Consider the following 19,256-nt stretch of genomic DNA (forward strand, 5'->3'; position numbering starts at 1 on the left):
AAGACTAGACAGTAGAAGACAATAGAATCTCTTCCTCTGTAAATTTAAAATAATGTAATATTCTGGTACCTAGGTCCTTAAACATTCCATTCACCCATGACTGCCATATACCGGCTGAATTACATTGGCTCCCAGTTCAGCAAAACTTAAAATTATCTTCTTTGTTTTCACCTCCTTTCATAATCTGTCACTTTTTATCATTATAATCTCTCTCAGCTCCACAACTCTTGGCATTATTGGTGTCCCTATAATTCTGGCATCCTGAACATCCTGGATTTTAATTGTTCTAATATTGATGGTCAGGTTTGAATTATCAAGACCCTGAGCTCTGGAATTTTATTTAAACCCTATGCCTCTCTATTTCTTTCTTGATCTAAGGCACTCATTCAAACTTAACACTTCATCCAAACCTTGAGTCAAACATCCTCAGTATCACTTTATGTTGCTCAGTGATAAATTCGATGTTACAATATGCCTGATAATCACATTAACAAGTTTTACTGTGCTAATGGCATAGTAGAACTATATATTAGTGTTGAATCAGAGATATAATCAACTTAATTAGCAATGGATATTCGTTTCGGGACCACCATAGGTGCACTACTCTTGTAAATTCTACAATAAACAAGTTTGTGTATAGATTTGTCATAAGTTGCAATGTCTAAGTCCGACTCTCAAAGTGATGGTCTTTTTTTGTCACATCACGTGTGGCTCAGTCTGGTTTTAAATAATGGTAATTTATGGTACACACATTGAAGGTTCTACAGTTTCTAGACATTTTTTTTTAAATCTATGTACAGCTAATGAGAGTCTATCCTAGAAATACTCTTTACATTTGAACATCTGGGTGAAACATTATGGAGCCTTTATAAATAATCTCCCATGGTTGTGGTTCTATTAACAAAATGTCTAAGTAGGAGTTACCAAACTGTCTAGAATCATAGAATCCCCAGCGAGGAAAAGGGTCGTTCAGCCAATCGAGTCCACACCAACCCTCCAAATAGCATCCCACCCTGCCCCAATTCCCCACACTATCTCCAACTCCACATATTACCATGGCTAATCAACCCTCTGGACACTATGGCCAATTTTAGGATGGCCAATCTACCTAATTTGCACATCATTGGACTGCGAGAGGAAACCGGAGCACACGGAAGAACCCCCACACAGACATGGGGAGAACATGCAAACTCCACACAGTCACCCACAGCTGGAATTGAATCCAGGTCCCTGGCACTGTGAAGCAGCAGTGCTGATCACTGAGCCACCATGCCACCCCAAAACCATTTCTTTCTCGCATTTGCAACCTGTCTACATCTATGTTAAATCAGAGCAGTTCACCATTCAGCTTTATCCCTCCACAATTTTTCTGTGTTATTTTGACAGGGAGTACATTTAGTGGATATGAGAGGGGATATCCTTGCCAGCATTTTTTCATTCCCCATGCTATCCACTCAAATCTGCTAAATAAGTGTTTCTTAAACATCTTTCCACTGTGACTCCTTTTTGAGCTTGAAAATTATCACAATGCCTCAGGGAGTAGGAGGCTGAGAGAGCTGCTGCAGTAGGAACACAACTAATATAACTTGACCAGAGCTCCATAGCTGCTATGGCTGCCACAGAACTCATGACCCAAAATTTTAGTTCAGCATCCATTTGAGGTCTTGATCCCTACTTTGTGAAGCTCTGGTGTGCAAAATCTGGAAAATCCTTAGGGCACACAGTTTCACTTCTATTGGTTTAGTCAGGTCAAAATACTTCAGTTACTTAAACAACGTAATTGTTTTTTCCAATTCCCATTAAACCTGTCAAGACATCTAATAGGAAGCATTCCCTAATGGTTGCCTGGACAGCAAATTAAGTTGAATACAAAGTCATGTGAAGTGATTTATTTTGGTGGAAAGGACATGCAAAGACAATACAAAATCAAGAGTAGAACTGTAGAGAAGTTTCAGAAGCAGAGGAACCTGTACAAATACATAAATCATTAACAGTGACAAGACAGGTTAAGCAGTTAATAAAGCATTTTCTATTCTAGGCTTTATTAAAATGGCAATAGAGTACAAGAACGAGGAGGTGATTGGTTTAAGTTATGACAAAAATCAAAATGCGTTGTAATTTAGTTTTTCTTTTGTATGTCATTTTCCAATCTTTCTTCAAAATTCACTATCATATAATTGATTCATAATTTCTGGATCATTGATATTCTTTTCCAAAACTTACTTGATAAAAAAACCCACACAATTGTGAGCATGGAATAAAATGAACAGTAGCAACATTGAAGAAGTTAGCTGAACGATATGGAACAGAGAGTAGTAGTTGTTGGATGTTTCTGGTCAGTGGGGGAAGGTTGTGTGAAGTTCCTCAAGGGTCAGTGTGGAAACCCTCACTTTTCCTGAACATCAAAGACCTTGGTGTACAGGGTACAACTTCAAAATTTGTATATAATGCAAAGTTTGGATGTGTTGTAAACTAAAAATAACCTGGAGTACTGTGTATAGTATTGATCCCCATATTTAACAAAGGATAAACTGGCATTGGAGGCAGTTCAGAAAAGATTCACTAGGCTGATTCCTGGAACGAAGGAGTTGACTTATCAAGAACTGCAAAGTAAGTTAGGCCTTTATACATTAGAGTTTAGAACAATGAGATGGGATCTTATTGAAACATACAAGATGCTCAGGGACATGCCAGGATGGATGCTGAGCAGTTGTTTCCACCAGTGGGGAAATCGCCAAGTAGCAGGCACAGTTACAGAAAAAAATTGATACTCATTTGAGCAAGGTTGAAACTTTATTGCTGGAACAGCACAGCAGGTCAGGCAGCATCTAGGGAACAGAAGATTCGACGTTTCGGGCTCATGCCCTTCTTCAGGAATGAGCAGAGAGTGTTCAGCAGGAGAAGATAAAAGGTAGGGAGGAGGGACTTGGAGGAGGGGCGTTGGAAATGTGATAGGTGGAAAGAGGTCAAGGTGAGGGTGATAGGTCGGAGTAGGGTGGAGGCGGAGAGGTCAAGAAGAAGACTGCAGGTCAGGAAGGCGGTGCCGGGCTGGAGGGATTCGGCTGAGACAAGGTGGGGGGAGGGGGGATGAAGAAACTGGTGAAGTCCAAGTTCATCCCCTGTGGTTGGAGGGTTCCCAGTCGGAAGATAAGACGCTCCTCCTCCGACCGTCGCGTTGTTGTGGTTTGGCGGTGGATGAGTCCAATGACCTGCATATCCTCGGTGGAGTGGGAGGGGGAGTTGAAATGCTGTGCTACAGGGTGATTGGGTTGGTTCGTCCGGGTGGCCCAGAGGTGCTCTCTGAATCGCTCCGCAAGTAGGCGGCCTGTCTCCCCAATATAGAGGAGGCCACACCGGCTGCAGCGGATGCAGTAGATAATGTGGGTGGAGGTGCAGGTGAATCTGTGGCGGATATGGAAGTTTCCTTTGGGGCCTTGGAGAGAAGTGAGGGGGGAGGTGTGGGCGCAAGTGTTGCACCTCCTGCGGTTGCAAGGGAAGGTGCCGGGAGTGGAGGTTGGGTTGGTGGGGGGTATGGATCTGATAAGGGAGTCGCGGAGGGAGTGGTCTCTACGGAAAGCTGATAGAGGAGGGGAGGGAAATATATCCTTGGTGGTGGGGTCCGTTCTTCAAGGACCTCCTTCTTCAATTTCCCCCCCGACGTGATCGACGATGCCCTCCACCGCATCTCCTCCACTTCCCGCTCCTCCGCCCTTGAGCCCCGCCCCTCCAACCGCCACCAGGACAGAACCCCACTGGTCCTCACCTACCACCCCACCAATCTCCACGTACAGCGCATCATCCGCCGTCACTTCCGCCACCTCCAAACGGACCCCACCACCAAGGATATATTTCCCTCCCCTCCTCTATCAGCTTTCCGTAGAGACCACTCCCTCCGCGACTCCCTTGTCAGATCCATACCCCCCACCAACCCAACCTCCACTCCCGGCACCTTCCCTTGCAACCGCAGGAGGTGCAACACTTGCGCCCACACCTCCCCCCTCACTTCTCTCCAAGGCCCCAAAGGAAACTTCCATATCCACCACAGATTCACCTGCACCTCCACCCACATTATCTACTGCATCCGCTGCAGCCGGTGTGGCCTCCTCTATATTGGGGAGACAGACCGCCTACTTGCGGAGCGATTCAGAGAGCACCTCTGGGCCACCCGGACGAACCAACCCAATCACCCTGTAGCACAGCATTTCAACTCCCCCTCCCACTCCACCGAGGATATGCAGGTCATTGGACTCATCCACCGCCAAACCACAACAACGCGACGGTCGGAGGAGGAGCGTCTTATCTTCCGACTGGGAACCCTCCAACCACAGGGGATGAACTTGGACTTCACCAGTTTCTTCATCCCCCCTCCCCCCACCTTGTCTCAGCCGAATCCCTCCAGCCCGGCACTGCCTTCCTGACCTGCAGTCTTCTTCTTGACCTCTCCGCCTCCGCCCTACTCCGACCTATCACCCTCACCTTGACCTCTTTCCACCTATCACATTTCCAACGCCCCTCCTCCAAGTCCCTCCTCCCTACCTTTTATCTTCTCCTGCTGAACACTCTCTGCTCATTCCTGAAGAAGGGCATGTGCCCGAAACGTCGAATCTTCTGTTCCCTAGATGCTGCCTGACCTGCTGTGCTGTTCCAGCAATAAAGTTTCAACTTTGATCTCCAGCGTCTGCAGACCTCACTTTCTCCTACTCATTTGAGCAACTCAAGTCCAAGAGAACAGTGAATACCTGGAATTCTCTACCTTGGAGTTGTGGAGGCTAAATCTCTGCAAGTATTTAAAGAGAAGGCAGTTAGATTTTTGAAATGTCAAGTAGTTGAGGTCTGGGGCAGCTCAACTGTGATCTTATAAAATGGGGAGGCAGGTCAGAGAGGCTGAATAGCGCATTACTTCTTCTACATCTTATGTTCTTAGGAGAGGAGTAGAGAACTTCAAAAAAAAAGTTAAGTTGGTAGAATGGGCAGAAGAAATTCAGTACAGAGCAATGAGAAGTGATTTGTTTTGGTAAAAAGATGAGTTGATAATATAAAATCAAGGGTAGAACTCTGAAGGAGTTTCAGGAGCAGAGGAACATGTGTATGTACATAAGTCATTAATAGTAGCAGGACAGGTTAAGCAGCTAAAGCACACTGTATCCTAGGCTTTATCAAATAACAATAGAATACAAGAACAAGGTGATGATTGGTATAAAGTTAAAAATCACACAACACCAGGTTATAGTCCAACAGGTTTAATTGGAAGCACACTAGCTTTCGGAGCGACACTCCTTCATCAGGTGATTGTCTGGTGGACCTAAGTGGGTTCGTGATCCGTAATCCTTTCGGGATCTTTCCTGCTTGCCTGCATTCCTGTAGAAATTTGATGTCTGTGTCGATATGTGCAATCTTCTTGGAGATCCTCTCCACTTTAAGCCGGCAGTTAGTGGTGTCGATAGTAGTCATGATTCGGAGATGCCGGTGTTGGACTGGGGTGTACAAAGTTAAAAATCACACAACACCAGGTTATAGTCCAACAGGTTTAATTGGAAGCACACTAGCTTTCGGAGCGACGCTCCTTCATCAGGTGATTGTCAGGTGAAGGAGCGTCGCTCCGAAAGCTAGTGTGCTTCCAATTAAACCTGTTGGACTATAACCTGGTGTTGTGTGATTTTTAACTTTGTACACCCCAGTCCAACACTGGCATCTCCGAATCATGATTGGTATAAGTTATGATACAAAGACAGACAGCCAACTCAAATCACCCTCCTAACCGTGTATTCCCAGCACAGTAAAACATCCAATTACTTTTAAAACTGACCCCAATGACTGTTAAAATTGACCCCAATGACTCCTAACCAGACATTTTGAATAACCTGGACCAGATTTCGTGAATAATCAATACTGGACACCAAGTTTATAGTTTAAAAAAAACAATTAACAATTTATTAATAATACAGTAGCTTTAGCAAAGTTAAGATAATCCAATAATGTCTATGATTTATGCCCAATCTCCTTTGACTCTAGTTCCCACTCTCACAACGACAGACAGAAACAGACACAGTTAAGGGATAAATCAGAAGAGAGTTAGATGTAACTGGCCAGTTCACTAATGCAGAGTCCATGATCCTTAACATCACAGGGAGATGGGATTATATCTATTAGTTTCTCAAAACATCAATTCATGCACTTGCTTCCAGCAGGCTTCAAGGTATATTCACTTAATTCATATCACTGAGATGTTATTCTTTGAACTTTCTTCAATAATTGATAATGAAAGGATAGCCAGTGAGCAATCAAAACTTAGTCTTGTAGCTTTTGCAGCCACAATCCTCCTGACCTAAACACAATTCAAACACCAGTTCAAATTTTGGTTTCTCTATGTTAGCCTCAATATCTCTCTCTGAGACCCCTGTTAACTCTCAAATATCTGTCACCTGTTTGAACAGAATGCATTTTCAGTACCGAAATTCAGTATATTCAAACAGATGACAGATATTTGAGGACAAGAATCAACCTGCAATTAACATCCAGGCCTGGCTTTATAAGTAAATATATTTGTCTCTTTATAAAAAAAAGTTGCTGCTCACAATCCAAAGGTCACTTTCATCTCTTAGTTCAGTTCACAGCTCCAAACCAAAAATGATTTTGAAAAAAGCAAAATCAGCAAGGGTTCTAACAAAGTCAAGATGAGGTTTTTTGGGAACTGAACTTTGCTGAATTATGGGAGGTAGAGTATGTTCAGTACAACTGCAATTTATTCCACAAGTCTACACCATTAGGTAGGTACAACTTGTACTCACATTTGAAGCAGTTCAAGTTCATTAGACTGATGGGAATGTATTATGAGGAAAGATTGAGCAGGTTGGGTTGACATTCATGTAGGTTAAAAAAATGAGAGGTGATCTTATTGAAACGTACAAGAATCTGAGGGGCCTGGTCAGGGTAAATGCTAAGAGAATGCCTTCTAATACAGTAATTTAAAACTATGGGCCTCCTAAGAGGTCTTTCCTTTAAAATGGAAATGGGGGATTTTTTTTTCTCTAAGAGCCTTGTTAGTCTTTACAATCCAATTGCTGCTTCTACAGACAGCAATGGAGACTGCATCTCTGAACATACGCAGGACTGAGCTAGACAGATTTTGGACTTTCAAAGGAAATGAGGCAGGAAAGTAAAGTTAATATTATGATCAGATTAGCCACATTGATTGTTGAAATACAATCGAGAAGCTAAATGGTCTCCTCTTGCTCTTATATTTTTCATAACCTTTCATATGGTCTTGGGATCAGGGCAAGAAAGCCTAGGAAGAAAATCATATCTAACTAGAAAATGTTTGTTCAGGAAAATTATGATAAGTAGTGAACTATATGTGCACCAAGATTTAATCATAGAATCCCTACAGTGTGGAAACAGGCCAATCAGCCCAATATGCCCACACTAACTCTCTAAAGAGTATCCCACCCAGACCCATTTCCCTACTACTCTACATTTACGCCAGACTAATGCACCTAAGCTACACATACTTTGTTTTCTACGTGAATGAGATTTACTAAACACAAGTCAAATCAAAGGGAAATTTACCATAAAAGTTTACTAATTATAAAACAAAATAATTCACATTTATTTTCATCGCACGAAAGTGTTTATCAGCCTGCCTTTCTTATACGAGGTTACAGAATTCAGGCATGTAATATGCAACTTTTACTGCTACAATGCCAGGATTACGTTATTATAGGACCAGATGTTAGTTAATAATGGTAAGCACCTGAATGAAATGAATGTGGTGACGTTGACACACAGAAAGTGCCTACAGCAGAACTAGCAACAGCAAATTTAACCTTTCATCACAACTCTCAATTGATTAAAACATTTTTGTTTTATCAGACTATTTATATCTGACATCAGATCTTGAAAGAATTACAACTTCCTCGAACTGCACATTGGCAACCACTTGTAAACTATTCAAACTTCAGGTGAGCTTCAAACCTTGGACCTATTCACCATCAAGTCAGCAAGTTTGTTTATCTCTGCCACTGAAGCTCTTATGCATTTTCTTGTCACCTCCAGACTTGGTGTTTATCTCACTGGTCACCATTAATTCCAATTTTGGACCAATTGATAGTATGCTCTCCATCCTCCCTCAACCCATACCGCTCCTCCAGACCACAGAAATTCCTGTGAGGTGCTGGAAGAGGCCAGTGGGAAAGTTTGGCTGGTGCATCAGATACAGGTTATCTTAATCTATGGCCGTGGAAGGCAGCCTCAAAAAAACTCATTGGAGGTAAGGTTTGATGTGAAACATTAAGCAGGCAGTGGAAGTACTAGATAGTAGAAGAAAGCAGGAAACCTTAGTAAGAGCTAAATGTTTTACTAGCCACATGATATACATAGAATCGAGACTGGAGGAAATCCCTTTCCACTTTGACCAGTCATTTTGGATGCTTTGCACAGCTGGCAAAGTTTAGCCAAGTGATTCCATCAGGGATAGCCACAGAGATAGTAAGTGCTCAGTGGAAACAAAGCAATTGTTATAGGCCTGAACGCAAAGGAATTCTGTAAACTGGATAATTGATTAATCTGTCTCCACAATTGGTATCTTACCTGAATATATTCAATTCTCCTGTCTTTAAAATGGCTTTTGATCCAGTATAAGGATGCAGATTGCAGGTTCAAAAGAACACATTTTTGTAGGATACATGATGCATACACTGGGATACTATATGCTTAATTGAAGGCCCTACTGTTTCATCTCATAATGAGACAGATAAACATTTAAACTGTCTATCATAGCAATTCCTCCATATACAATTAACACAGTATTTAGAGGTTACAAGGATATTCAGAGGATGAATTTTTATTTGGACAAAGGTCAAAAGAAAAAAGATGATTATCCATTTATTATCATTCTTAAATGAAGTGTGGAATATCCCAATTGATGAATGTTCTTCTTATTCAAACCATTTTAGTACAGCCACAAAAAGAAACTTTCTCTAAATGGTTTAATCAGAATGTTGCCTGGATTAGAGTGCATTAGCTGTAAAGGAGAGGTTGGAATGTTTTCAACACAGCATTGGAAGCTGAGGGGCAATCTGATAGAAGTATATAAATTCACGAGAAATGAGTGGACAGGATGGATAGAGAGGAACCTTTTCCCAGGGTGGAAATGTCAAATACTAGGGGGCATTGATTTAAGGTAAGAGGGGAAAAGTTTAAAAGAGATGTGCAAGGGAAGTTTCTTTACATAGAGAGTGATAGATGCTTGAAACATGTTGCCCGGAGAGATGGTAGATATAGGTAACAGTGTTTAAAAGGCATTTACACAGACAGAGAGAGGGATACAGACCATTCGTAGGCAGACGGGATTAGTTTAGAATGGCATTAGTTTAGAATGGCATCATGGTCAGTACAGATACAGTGGGCTGAAGGGTCTATTCCTGTGCTGTACTGTTCTGTGATCTATGGTTATTTTCACATCGAACATCATTGCCATAGATCAATTTATCAAATATGTCCTGTTGTAAATGGTACTTAAGTGATTAACTACAACCATTAAACCAATCAGTTTGATAATATATCAGGTATTATTTTTCATAAATGCAGTATTATCTACCAAACCATATTTAGTTTTTATTAAAAGAATCACCTAGTTTTGGTTATGTATAATGATGTTTCACAAAATCTGCTGAAATATTTTCCTTCTTAGAATATGTCATGCGCTATTAAAATAATTAGGAAAATCAAATGCATAATTTCTAACTTATTTTTATAAGTTGTTGGTTTGCTTTTGATTATTTAGCCTGGGCAAGTCAAATTTATACATATGTTTTCCTCATGTCTGTATTCTTAATTTGGTGATATGTCATTCATCGCAAAACGTCTTGCAGTGATTAACATGGAATCCAGAACACAAATGGTGGTTCAGAGTGATAAATTGCCGTAATTGCTAACATTGTGAAAACATTCATCAAATGTGTCAATGAATTACTTATAGCCTTGAGAAAATTGCCTTGAATGACCTTACAAAACAGTAAATTAGACCATAATTTTCGGCAAACTAAATCATTTGTCAAATCTAAAAGGAATTTAGCATCCGTGGCAAAGTTTAGGCAGAACCAAATAATTAGGCCAAACGTAAAGTCAATACAATCTTTGGCAACACACTGGCTGTGTGATATATAGGTCCCTAACTATAAAATGAAACCAAATTTTGGAAGGGTTGGACCTCAACTTACTCTGACCCATCATCATTCAAAATGTTCTGTTCGTTTACTGGATAATAGGCAACTCTGATGTATTCCACCTTAACAAAAAACATAAAATTTCATGCAACAGTCAGCAGTAATAATTACTGTCAAAAATCAAGTTTTCATGTTATTTTACAAAAAGAAAAAAATCTTGTTTTTATACAATGCCTCACCTTCACTTTGTAATCTATTACAGTCACCATTGTTATGTAAACAACACTGTAGACAATATGCACACAGCAAGGTCCCATATATGAATGAATGATTAAAGGTTGAATTATTGATTGTGTATTGATTAGATCTAAATATTGATCAAGACACCAGGAGAACTCCTTGAATATTTCTAATGAGTGCCACGATATATTTTATAGTTATCTGAACAATGAAACAGGGTCTCAATCTAATATTTGAAATCAAAAGATGGCATCTCAAACTGCCATAGGCGAGTTGGTCCAGGTTATTTGCATAGCATGAAAAGATAGTTTTCTATCTCAGATAGAAAGTGTGCCAACTCAAGTATTAAACATTAAACACTACTGGAGCAGACATTCCTGTCAAAATAGTGTTGAGGCAAATGATGCTTGCTGTTACTTATGTGCAAATGATACAACTCAGGTAAGGGGCACGTACACAATTAAAAACAGAAATCTAGACGTAGCTTTGTGATGTGATCCAGTATACTATTCATATTGCAAAATTGGCATTTTACTAAATGGCTCATCAGTGAATTGCATCGACTGGCACAACATTGCTGACACAGTAGTTATAAACTAAGCTCACCACAGAAAATTACTTTATTTTTGTACATTTCAAGTCCAGTTGTCTTTTTAACAACCACTATAATTCCTGAAACTAGATTGGAAGTCATTCGATGCACATACACATTTGTGCAAGAGCAGACACCATTTTGCAACTATCCGTGAATGCAGTTTTTCTGATCAATGTCATCTTCAGAAGACACCACTCCACTTGCGCTGGTGCTAATAACAATGTGCACATGAAGACTGAGGTACACAGAATATTTGCATAACGATATTGTCAGATATTCATCAGTACAATTCTTGAAACTTTCAAGCTTGAGCCTCCATGAGTCATTGAAGATTTTTAATTCATTTTTACAAGGGAATTATTACGGATAAGAGTATTTCAATAACCATTTATAGTTTATCTACTATTTATTGTGCTTAATTGAAAATCAGAACTTGTGTTGGAGAATTCATGGCTCTGGGGTTTGGGTACACTTAATGGTAAGGTCCTAGGGAGTGTTGCTGAACAGAGACCTTGGAGTGCAGGTTCATAGCTCCTTGAAAATGGAGTCGCAAGTAGATAGAATAGTGAAGAAGGCATTTGGTATGCTTTCCTTTATTGGTCAGAGTATTGAGTACAGGAGCTGGGAGGTCATGTTGCAGCTGTACAGGACATTGGTTAAGCCACTATTGGAATATTGCGTGCAATTCTGGTCTCCTTCCTATCGGAAAGATGTTATGAAACTTGAAAGGGTTCAGAAAAGATTTACAAGAAGGTTGCCAAGGTTGGAGGATTTGAGCTACAGGGAGAGGCTGAACAGGCTGGGGCTGTTTTCCCTGAAGTGTCGGAGGCTGAGGGGTGACCTTATAGAGATTTACAAAATTATGAGGGGCATGGAAAGGGTAAATAGACAAAGTCTTTTCCCTGGGGTGGGGGATTCCAGAACTAGAGGGCATAAGTTTAGGGTGAGAGGGGAAAGATATAAAAGAGACCTATGGGGCAACATTTTCACACAGAGAGTGGTACGTGTATGGAATGAGCTGCCAGATGAAGTGGTGAAGGCTGGCGCAATTGCAACATTTAAGAGGCATTTGGATGGGTACATGAATAGGAAGGGTTTGGAGGGATATGGGCCAGGCGCTGGCAGGTGGGACTAGATTGGGTTGGGATATCTGGTCGGCATGGACGGGTTGGACCGAAGGGTCGGTTTCTATGCTGTACATCTCTATGACTCTATTTCTATCATATCTTAGTATGTTAATGTTACATCTGAAGTTAATTGAAGTTTATCTCTATCCATCTCCCGATCATAAACTTCTGGATTATGAATTTTATTTTCCTATTCTTCTGCAATTAAATAATATCTCCCAGATGTTACAGTACTCCTTTCAATTCCAAGTTATACAAAGCAAGGCAATATCGGCTTCATTCCACATCCCTAAACGAAAACAAGCCTACCCCAACTTCATGAGTACCTGGACCATACCAATCTGCACACAGCTCCATTTCCCTCACCTGAGGAGCTCTTGTTTCAGTATTCTGTTACACTGGCAGAGCCAGGCACCTTACAGACCATTACAATGGAAGAAATATTAACATTTGCATACAAAACGCTTGCTTCCTCACAAAGTCCAATCCTGACAACAACAGGAAATAGTTTCACAAAGCTCCATGTTATCATCCAGTACCTGAAACATAGATAAAAGGATCAAATGGCTGGGGATGCATTAAGTACAAAGAAGTAATACATGAAATGGAAACAACAGCAATGTGCTGCTTGTATCACATTACTGAGTTACCCAGCCACTGGAGCACAGAGTTCTTGATGTGTTAGGTGAAGAGTGAATATAAATTCTTTTGCTGGCCTTTCTGACTTAAAATAACCCTCTGCACATTCTGGAGAGACTGTCCCGTATCGTTTATAGGCAGTGACATGATGGTGCCTTGATCAATAAGATTTCTCTCAGTTTGACTGTATCTCATCCCTCCTTTGACATATATTCCTCAGAAAAAGCAAGATACTTCAAACCAGGATGAACAAAGGGAAAGGAAACTGATGTACGTGGAAGAGGGGAAAAGGAGAATAAAGAGGAAACTCCAAACCTGGGGAAACAAGGAGGCCGCTAGTTCTTTTTCAAAATCACCTTTTTAATAAATACACCTAAGATAGAAGTCTCAGATGCAAGCCCTGTAATTATTGCCCATCCCAAACTGTCCTTGAAGGTGGTAGGGAGCTGTCATCTCGAACTGCTGCACATTGTGGGGTGTAGATTTATCCACACTGTTGTTAGGAAGGAAGTTACGGATTTACAATCCAGTGAAGGTGAAGGAGCTGCAATATAGTTACAATCAGGATGATGAGTGACTTAGACAGGAACTCATAGGTTTCATATTCTCATGTAGCTACTGCTCTTGGCCTTCAAGGGTGATAAAGATTATCGATTTAAAAGTGCTGCTGAAGGAGGCTTAATAAGTTTCTGGAGTGTTGCCCCTATACATCAGTTGCAGAGGTAGTGAGTGTTTAATATAGTAGAGGTGGAGCAATCAAGTCAGTTGCTCTGCTGCACCATTTTGAGTTTCTTGATTGTTGTTAAAGCTGTAATCATTTAGGCAAGGAGAGAACACTTCGTCAAACTCATGACTTGTGCCTTTTACATCATACTGGCTGAGGATATCCCTGAATAAGAAGAACTCTCACAATGTTGTTTTTTTTTCCTCCAGCCTTCCTGAATCTAGATTCTCATTCAAGTCTTTACAGCTCCCTGACAATGACAATTCTAAATCAAGGGCTTCTCTTACAGCCCAGTGATGTCAGAAAGCTGGGGGATGGCAAACTGCTACAGAAAAAACAATCTCATAATCTCCTGGATCAGTAAAAAGGAAGACAGAATAACTAGTTTTGTATCATATAGTAGTAAGTTGCCTATGACTGCCCATGGTATTGGTGCTCAACGTGTGTTCTCAGTGAACTCACTGTATTTTTGGCGGAAGTGGCTCTTCTGGGAGTTCCTACGTGATGAAGGGCTTTTCCCCAAAACATCGATTTTCCTGCTCCTCGGATGCTGCCTGACCTGCTTCACTTTTCCAGCACTACTCTAATCTTGACTCACGATATTTTTGGTCTGGTTATCCTTCAACACAATACCAATGAATGATAGCACTTTCTCAGTAAGTTTTATATTCTTGTCAAAATGTTTGAGCGTATTTTGGTTCACTGACCACAGGTTACGCTTGCCCATATGAAAAATATTTCATGTACCATCATTGCTCAGCTTAACAGATTTGTTCTTTTTGGGTTCTTCCATGGGTCTGCTGGTTTCCACTTGACTGGTTGTTCAACAACTATTTGTTCTCCATTGGGCTTGTCTTTGGACAGATTTGGTATAACTTGGTGTCTCTTGGCCTTTTCACTGTATATTGCAACTAATTGATCTCTGTCTGCCATATCAAGAAGGTTGAGGTCAAGGTATGCCCGCATGCTCAGGTGTGAGGTTCTTTGATTTGAATGACATGTACATTCTCTATTATCTTTGCACCATTTTGAGTTCCAATGTTGCTTGTAGAAGATCTTCAATCTGGAGAGCAATTTCACCTGGACAATGTAGTTTTGTCTCTGCAGGCTATAACTGCTGTTTCTTCACCCCCGAAAATGACCTGATAGGATAGGGATACTCACTCATGGGTTAGTTTAAAGTTAATTAGATGAAAGTCGAGGTGTTTGGATCAGCAAAGACCCCAGGAATGACCTAGGTATATCTTATAATACTAGTGACTCTATTGCATTCATGTTTTTATATGAGTAGCAATTGGGCTTATTTCTGCTCTGTAAGCATCCTACTTCTCCACATTTTCTAGGAGTGTTCTGTAGTTTTATACATATTATAAAGACTTTGTTTTTGTGATACTTGACTGAAATGGGAAAATACTTTCAAAAACCAAGGATTGCTGAATGGTTATGGTAGTTTTTAAAAAGAATGTAATGTGACACACATTGCAAGTACTGTTTACAGTTTCTTGATTAAGCAATATTTGAAGTGCAGATTCCAGATAAGCTGGAGCCAATATGTATGAACAAAATAGAGATTCAGCCAGCAAAAGCTGATTGGTCATTTGTTCTTGGATGAGTTATTGATAAAAGCATTCAAGCTGCCAACTACATGATTGGTTCTCAGGCAGCTGAACAGATTGTGGCTGTGAACAAGATGGGAGAAGCCATCCATCTTCATTATCTCAGGAGCTCTCTCTGACCTCTTCAATAAAAGCCACGAAGCTATAAGCAAAAATCAGAGGTAGCTTTTATAATGTGAACCAGTCTTCCTTTGCCTCCTGCAAGTCAAAAGGCTCCACAGACCCTGTGAACAGGAACCACTGGTCTGTTTTTCCCTCTGCCCATAACATCCATGTCTTGTATGAGAGGGTGAGAGAGGTTAAGGGGATTAGAGTTTTAATTAGTTGAGTTATATGCTATTTATTCATAATTGTTTACCTATAACTAGAGTTGATGTACTTGTAATAAAATAATAATTCTTGTCAAGTACAGAAATCCTAGTCCATGTTTTCTATCAACCTGGATCGACTGGGTAAGTTTTACATACTTTTAAAAATCTTTTTAACTTTTTGAACAATTCTAGGATTAGTGAGCTTGATTACCAGCATGATACCCTAGTAAAGTAAAACAATGTAGCAGTTTTTTTTAATAGTTGAGAACTGCTTGTACTTGAGATTTTCTTGTTCCACAGCATTGACATGAATCTTTAGTATCTGTTGTCTAACCTATTCTTTATATTCCTCATCATGTGTGTCTTTACAGATTTTTCTGCTTACTAGTTGAATGGATTCTCTTCCTTAAGATAAAGCTGTCCTTCTCCTCTGAGGATTTTTTGGATCTTTCCTGCATAACATAAATTAATTACTCCAAAGTCAAATCTTCTTTGGACTATAATAAATCCAAAAAAGATCATTAATTCCAACAATGATTTGTCTCTTAGGAATTCTGATTTCAAAAGTTCCATTGTCACAGTTTTCCACAGTCACAGTTTTCCACTAATTTACAGAGATTATTTATCAACGTATCTACAGATTCCACTGGATGTTGAATTGTTAAATTGTGCTTTTTCAACAATTTTATTTGTTCTCAGACTAAACTAATTGTCAAATACTTGTACAGCTTTAAAACTATCCGTGCCTCCTTTAATGCCTTGATGAACTATAATATCATCCACTGTAGATCCTACTGAATACAATAATGTATTTATTTTTCATCTTGTTATCTGTTGCCCAGCTTGGAAGCAATTTTCTATCTTCAGAATTATGTTTGCCAACTATTTAATTCTGTGCTTGATTTGGTTCATCTGAGAAATTAAATCTGCTAAGCAGCGTTATTTCAACTGCAACTTCTTCCTGATATACTTATTTTTTCTTCTTATATGAAAACTTTTTTTTATTTCTACAGGATCACAATGCTGTTTTAACTATTTTTGTTATTTCTTCAATATAACAATGTAGTTTTATTTTGTTTAACTTAATGGTTTTTAAGCTCTATAATAAGCTCTAAATTTGCTGCACTCTGCACTCTCAGGTCCAACCCTAACTTTGTTATCAAACCTGCCAACCAAGGCAGTGCCATTGTAGTCTGATCTTTATCTTGCGGAGGCTTAACATCAACTCTCGGACTCTTCTTCTGACTTTCCCCTGGACCATGACAGCAGAGCCAAACATCAACTCATTGTTGCCAGGACTGTCACCGATATCTTCCTCCCACTACCTCCAGCATTATAATCTCCCAACCCAGGATAATCCGCATCTACTTCCTCCCCAAAATCCAATAAAACCAATAAGCCCATTGCATCAGCCTGTTACTGAGCAACCAAGCTCATTTCCTCCGAACTTGACTCCATTCTCTCTCTACTTGTCCAGACCCTGCCTGCCAGATCCAAGATTCCACTAATGCCCTCCACCATATTGACAATTTCCAGCTGCCTAGTCCTCCTATTAACCATGCATGGCAATCCCTCTATACCTCCATTCCTCACCAGGATGGTCTGAGAGCTCTTGGGTTCTTCCTCGACCAGAGGTGTGAATGCTTCCCATTCACAACCATTCTCCCCAGTTTGGCTGAACTTGTTTTTTCACTGAACAATTTTTCCTTTAATTCATCTCACTTCTGTCAAGTCAAAGGAGTGGCTATGGGCACCCACATGGGTCCCAGTTATGCCTGCCTCTTTATGAGCTATGTGGAACAATCCTTGCTCCAGTCCTATTCTGGCCACTTCCCACAACTCTTTTCTTGGTACAATGAAAACAATTTTTACTTTGCCACCCCTCTATATCTTTCATATTGTCTGTTTCTACACCTCCCTTCCTTTCCTTGACCTCTCTGACTCCATTTCGGGAATAAACTGTACACTGCCATTCACTACGAAGCCACCGACTCCCACAGCTAGCTTCGCTACAGCTCGTCATGCCCCATGTCCTGCAAGGATTCCATCCCATTCTTTCAGTTCCTTCACCTATGTTGTATCTATTCAGATGATGCCACCTTCCAAACCAGCACTGACACGGCTAGCTTCTTCTATAACCGTGGTTTCCCACCCACTGTGGTTGACAATGTCTGCACATTTGACCCATCACACATGCTTCTGTCCTTGCCTCTTCCCATCACTCACAACAGTGTGATCAGGTCTCCCTTGTTCTCACTTTTCATCCCAACAGCTTCTGTATTCAAAAGGATCATTCTCCACCATTTCAGACAACTCCAGCAGAATGCCACCAAACACATCCTCCTCTTACTCCTCCTGTCCACATTTCGCAGGGAAGGTTCCCTCTGGGACACCCTATCCATTCATCAGCCACTAACACCACCACTCCTTCCCACAGTACCTTCCCATGTAACCGCAGAAGATCCAATACCTGCCTGTTCACCTCCTCCCTGCTCACCATCCAAGGGCCTAATCAGCCTTGCCAGGTGAAGCAGCATTTCACCTGTACCTCCTCCAATACTGTGCATTGTATTTGCTGCACCCAATATGGCAAACTCTATACTGGAAAAACCAAATGCAGATGGGTAACCTCCAGTCTGTGTGCAAGCACGACCCTGACCTTCCTGTAGCCAATCATTTGAAAACAGCATCCTGCTCGCATGCCCACTGGTCTGACCTCAGCATGCCACAGTGCTCCAGTGAATCACAGCGCAAACTGGTAGAACACCATCTCGTCTTCAGACTAGGCACTTTACAGCCTTCGGGACTTAATACTGAGTGCAACACTTTCAAATTATGAACCAACTCTCATTCCTTCCATTTACTTTAGCTTTACTTATTACATTCTCTGCCACGCTGTCCTCTCCCCACTCCCCCACCCTAGTGGCACTGTACTTTCCAGCCTGGCAGTTAGACACACCATTATTCTGCCACTCTCACATTTCAATTACTTAATCTGCACTATCAATATCCTTTCTCCCTCAGAATTCTACACTCCACCCAACCCCTAACTATAGCATAAATGCTGCCCCCTCTACACTTCACTTCAACATGATGAAGAGTCATCCAGACTTGAAATATTAATTGGCTGTGTCTCCATGGATGCTAACTGACCCACTGTGATCTCCAGTATTTGTTGTTTTCTGTATAGAGTCTAGAATCTGCAGTTATTTGCTACTCATATATTCTGCCTTTGCTACATAGGACAGCAATGTTTCTTTAGATTGCTGGATTGAGAGTGATTTTGTTTTAAAAACAGTGAGTTTAGGAACTTAGGAGACAATTTCACCCATTTCCCTTTTTTTGCAGGAAGTAATAAGATAAAAGTTACAACAGTAAGCTAGACACTTACTTAGTCTACTGGGAAACCCAATGGGTCTTCACTATATAACACCCTAAATGTTCTGCCTTTCCTTATGAAAGTCCTCATTATCAGATTGGATGGGGATTAAAGTTTCTACTATTAACCCTTCCAGGGTCATTATCTTTTACAACAATACCTTGTTCATTTAACATGAAGATTTCATTGCTTTAGAACCTAATGGAACTTGTTCTTTCAGAGGACATCAAAACAATGAAACTCTATGGGCGGGTCTGGTGACTCAGTGGTTATCATAGCTGCTTCATAGCACCAGGGTTCAGGTTTCGATTCCAGCCTTGTGTGGAATCTGCACGTTCTCCCTGTGTCCATGTGGGTTTCCATCAGGTGCTCCGGTTTCCTCCCACGGTCCAACAATGTGCAGGTTAGATGGGTTGGTCATGGGAAATGTGGAATAATGGGGTTAGGGTGGGGGGCTGTGTC

The 19,256-nt window shown here is 40.8% G+C and overlaps 1 protein-coding gene across 3 annotated transcripts in view; it reads right to left on the minus strand.

Annotated features, from left to right (window-relative positions):
* The window catches only part of hmcn1 (hemicentin 1), a 607,098-nt gene that overhangs the window by 464,811 nt on the left and 123,031 nt on the right, over positions 1 to 19,256 (minus strand). The window lies entirely within an intron of this gene.

The sequence above is a fragment of the Chiloscyllium plagiosum genome, unplaced genomic scaffold (assembly GCF_037043375.1).
Source record: "Chiloscyllium plagiosum isolate Xiang-an unplaced genomic scaffold, Cpla_swu_hap1 HiC_scaffold_9, whole genome shotgun sequence".
NCBI classification, from domain to species: domain Eukaryota; kingdom Metazoa; phylum Chordata; class Chondrichthyes; order Orectolobiformes; family Hemiscylliidae; genus Chiloscyllium; species Chiloscyllium plagiosum.